At 52.0% G+C, this 4,954-nt stretch overlaps 1 pseudogene across 1 annotated transcript; it reads right to left on the bottom strand.

Annotated features, from left to right (window-relative positions):
* Positions 1 to 231: 231 nt before the first annotated feature.
* LOC103795856 (large ribosomal subunit protein eL29 pseudogene) lies at positions 232 to 3,914 on the bottom strand (annotated as a pseudogene). Its single transcript, XR_623496.5, has 2 exons — positions 1,898 to 3,914; positions 232 to 545 (listed from the first exon to the last, which is right to left on the bottom strand). The product of XR_623496.5 is annotated as a large ribosomal subunit protein eL29 pseudogene (transcript).
* Positions 3,915 to 4,954: the final 1,040 nt, after the last annotated feature.

Below are 4,954 nucleotides of genomic sequence, written 5' to 3'. Positions count from 1 at the left end.
GCCAGGCTGGTCTCAAACTCCTGACCTCAAGTGATCCATTCGTCTCGGCCTGCCAAAGTGCTGGGGTTACAGGCATGAGCCACCACCATGCCTGACCTGAAATAGGGTTTGAAAGAAGGGGCAGGGTTCGGATAGCAGGAAGAGAAACAGCAGTCTTTGCAGCAGAAGCAACAGACATGTTTTCTGCATCCAGATAGACCAGATCCTCAGAAAGAAACCAGAGAGAGAAAAGACTAGAATGGTTCGTGTATTTTGGTTTGGCTTGGGGTTTTTTTCTGTCCAGTTTTGCTATTTCCACCAGAGTGAAATACAGAAAACCTCTTCCCCTTGCTGGCAGCAGCGCGAAGATGCGTCTCAATTGGAGAAGGGCGCGCTGCCTCACAGGTGCACCAGGGGGCAGAGCTGCCGCGGGACTGCTGTAACTCCAAGAAAAACTAGAGAGCAAGCGAAGGATCCCAGCCCCTTCCTCAAATCAGCCAGCTGCAGGGCGGGAGGGCAGTTGGAAAGCAGCCGTCTTCTTAATCCGAGTTGCCTTCGTATTCAGCCTAGAAGTTAGGGAAGAAATTGCATGTAAGAGGAAGTTGGGTGAGACTGAAAGGGGAAAGAGAAAGAGAGAAGCTTTAAAGAGACAATCTGCCCCACCCCCAGCAAGGAACCTCCATGTGCCATGAAAAGACTTGCAAACAGCAGGAAACGGTTCAGGTTACTCATGCCTCCTGCTGTAGTCTTGGCTGAGAAAAGTTTAATGCAAGGCTTGGTCTACTAGGAAAAGTGACCAATTACTAGACTAAGACTGGCTTCAGAACAGCCGACTCCTGTTCCCAGGACAGGGGTGACCATTCCAGCCACTCTAAGGAGGAATGCTTGAGGCCTTAGGAAGCACACACTTCTTGGTCATCCCCCAGGCCCTGCAGTCACGGTGTGGGCTGCGTGTCGCTGCAGACGTGACAGTGGCATCCTTTAAGAGCCCTGAAGTCAATATTTAGCCTAACTGTACAACCCACCGGCTGAGCTAGGCAACAGGGTTCTGAAGCCACAGAAGCCCAGGAAGTTAGAAGCACTAGGGGATGTAGAACACTATCTGAAGCTAGAAATCCTGACTTTTATCAGTTTCTAACTAGCTGTGCAAGTTTGGATGGGTGAATCAACTTCTCTGAGCTTTAATTTCCTTGTTGGTGAAATAGGTTAAATTAGATTAAAAGGCTCCGATGTGCCTTCCAGCTCTGAAACTCTGAAAAACACATACTCCTTCAGCCAGGAATTGAGGAATCTAGGGGGCAGGAATGGGGGCGGGAGGATGGTGACAGGCATCTTAAACGATTAACTCCCACACCTCTCCTCGCAATCGCAATCGGCTCCCCAGTAGTGGCGACTGCGGCACTGCCTGCCCCACCCCCGCCCTCTGGGCCCGGCGGTACACACCCACGGCTCCCTCAGAAACTTCTGGAATCTCGCTGGATTCCTCCCAGGAATGCTTATTGCCCTTTAGATGTGCAAATCGCTTTACATTAGCAACCCTGCCGCGCGATTATTAATCATCGCAATATTCTCCCCCACCCCCTACCGTTCCCCCCGCCTGGAAATGGAATTGCAGGGGTCCGGATTTATGAAGGTGATTGTATTATTCATTAAGCGCTTAATAGGAGCAAGGTGCAAAGACACAGAAATCCAATCACTATGGGGACAGAACTGAAGGAGTCAGCGCTCAAAGAACTTCACCGATATTCCAGTTACGTCGTGGGGAGGGAGTGCTTATAGGGGGATGGGAGAGTTCCCCTCACAAGCCTGATGACAGTGCTGCAACCATTACGGACCACCCCCACGGTTCGTTTTATCAGGCCAGGAAAAGGGAAGTGGCCTTCCCAAGGTCACTTATCCCCTAAGGGGCAACACTGACCCCAGAACTGCGGTCTTCAAAGCTTTCCACTGCGCCATGAAGGAAAATTTTTAGTTGAAGCCTATAAAATACAGCGTTGGGCGAGGGATGGCATGATTTCCGGGCACAGAGTGAGAAAATCGTGATCCCAGATCAGCCACCCACAACAAACGAGACCGCCCCAAATCTTGACTGCAGCCTCAACTAGGAGACGCATAGGAATGCTGGAAACAGCTTATCCATCAATCGCGGAACCCTCTCTCTGGACCCCCAACGCCCCCGCCCTCGCCTCCGCCCTCGCGGGTCCCGGGGCAGGGGGCGGGGGTCTCGCGGCTTGGAGCCTTCACCCAGCATTCCAGGGGGCGGGGCAGGGACCGGGGGCTGGACGCAGCGGGAGTCCCGCCCCCAGCCTACCGCGGCCGGCGGCAGAGTGGCTGAGCCAAATATGGGCAGAGCGGAAGCGGCGGGCTGACGTCACGGCGCCGGGTGGGGGCCGCGCTGCGAGGCGGTGACGGGAGTCGCTGACGGCACCTACGTATCACCGTGGAAACCAAACAGTAAACAGAGGACTCGTGAACTCCTGGCACCGCCCGGCCCTGCGACCTGGTCTGGAGCGAAGCGCCGGAAGCTGGGAAGGGCCAGGAGAAACCTTGGCCTGGTCGACGAGTGCATGGGCGCGGCAAGGGTGTGGAGATGGCGGTGGAGGGGACGCTGAGAGGGCACACCCAAACATCCCTCCAGGAGGTCTCTGGAAGCCGGCGCTCCCTCCGCCCAGGGGCCAGCAGGGGCTGGTCAGGAACGGAAGGAAGCCCTCCCGTCCCTTCTTTTTTTTTTTTTGAGATGGAGTCTCACTCTACCGCCCAGACTGGAGTGCATTGGCGCGATCTCGGCTCACTGCAACCTCCGCCTCCCGGGTTCAAGTGATTCTACCGCCTCAGGCTCCCAAGTCGCTAGGAATATAGGCGCTCGCCACCGTACCTGGCTGATTTTTTGTATTTTTAGTAGATTTCACCACTTTGGCCAGGCTGGTCTCGAACTCCTGATCTTAGGTGATCCGCCCGCCTCGGCCTCCGAAAATGCTGGGATTACCGCGCCCGGCCTCTCCTGTCCTTTCTGAGGGCTTCCGTGCCTGCAAGGTTGTTGGGGATACTGATTTTGCTTTGGTTTTCCTAATGGCTAAGAGTTCAGGCGTTGAAGCCACACTACCTGGACTCAAATTCCAGCGCTGCCATTCCGGTTGGGTGATCTTGAGCAGATCTCTGCACCCCAGACTATATTATTATCTACAAAAATAAGGGTAATAGCAGGACCTACCTTTGAGAGTCGATGAGGACTTCTAAAATGAGTGTGAGTGTGTGTGTGTGTGTGTGTGTGTGTGTGTGTTTGGAACAGTGTCAAGCATGTTGTGAGCCCAAATTAGTGCCGATTGTTTGTTTTTAATCCTGCCTCAGGTTTATTTGTACAAATAGCACAGGAGGACCCCAGCCCCATGCAGATGGCAGCCCCAGGGGAGTTACACCAGTCCTTCTGTCCTCACATTGGCAGACAAAGATATCTATTCTGAAGCCTTTGTAGGGGCCTGGGCACCTTTGAGAGCCTGAGCTGGAACTGAAACTGGAGCTGAAGCCTGGGCCTTGGTTTGATCCTTGGCCTTGGCCTTGACCTTGACCTTTGGCCGGCAGAGCCTGAGCCCCTTGGCAATGCGTGCCCGAGCACGCTTCCCAAGCTTGGGGTGGGCAATGTAGGCAAGTCGATCGCGCTTGCAGCTGACACCCTTTGGGATCTTGGGCTTAACCTCCTTGGGCTTTACGAGGGCCTTGATGGCCTCGGCATGTGCACTCATGGCCTTGGCATTGTTGGCCTGCATCTTCTTTAGGCCCTTCTTGTTGTGTTTCTTGGCAAAGCACATGTTCCTCAGGAACTTGGGGTCCACCCCCTTAAGAGACTCGTATCTTTGTGATCGGGGTTTCTTGATACCATTTCTGTGCCATTTTCGGGACTGGTTGTGTGTGGTGTGGTTCTTGGACTTGGCCATGTCTGTACCCAAGCCGCAGTTCCCAAAGCTCCTAGGACCGGAAGCGATTGTTTGTTTTTATTCCCTGGGCAGCACAAGAAAAACTTACCTAGTATTAGTAGTGCAACTCCTAAATCATACTACTGATGTAATTTTTTTTTTCTTGAGTCTTCTTTAGATTTAAAACAAACAAAAGGGGGCCGGACGCTGTCTCATGCCTGGAATCCCAGCACTTTGGGAGTCCAAGGCAGGAGCATCATTTGAGCCCAGGAGTTCAAGACCAGCCTGGGCAACATAGGGAGACCCCGACTCTGCAAAAACAAATTAGCTGGGCATGGTGGCACACACTTGTGTGTGTGGGAGCTATATGGGAGGCAGAGGTGGGAAGTTCTTGAGCCAAGGCGATCAAGGCTGCAGTGAGTCATGATTGTGATTACTGCACTCCAGCCTGGGTGAGAGAGGGAGACTCTCTCTCTCAAAAATAAATACATAAATAAAAGGAATTTTTTGTTAAAGATAATATTCAAATCAAGTAAAAATATGTGATGTATTAACTAAAATGTACATTTGTCAAATAAAAACATGGCAAAGCACGTATCACACTGCTTCACAGTTTTAAATTTTATTTTAATTATTTATTTTTTTTAGAGAAGGGGTTTCACCATGTTGGCCAGGCTGGTCTTGAACTCCTGACTTCAGGTGATCCGCCCACCTCAGCCTCCCAAAGTGCTGGGATTACAGGCGAGAGCTACCACACCCAGCCTTAAATTTTATTTTATTTTTTTGAGATAGAGTCTTGCTCTTGTTGCCCAGGCTGGAGTGCAATGGTGCAATCTCGGCTCATTGCAACCTCCACCTCCCAGGTTCAAGAGATTCTCCTGCCTCAGCCTCCTGAGTAGCTTAGATTACAGATGTGCACCACCATGCCAGACTGATTTTTGTATTTTTAGTAGACACGGGGTTTCACCATGTTGTCCAGGCTGATCTTGAACTCCTGATCTCAAACTCCTGACCTCATGATCCGCCTGCCTCATTCTCCCAAAGTGCTTGGATTACAGGTGTGA

The sequence above is a fragment of the Callithrix jacchus genome, chromosome 8 (assembly GCF_049354715.1).
Source record: "Callithrix jacchus isolate 240 chromosome 8, calJac240_pri, whole genome shotgun sequence".
Lineage (NCBI taxonomy): Eukaryota > Metazoa > Chordata > Mammalia > Primates > Cebidae > Callithrix > Callithrix jacchus.
This window is presented reverse-complemented; position numbering and strand designations above follow the sequence as displayed.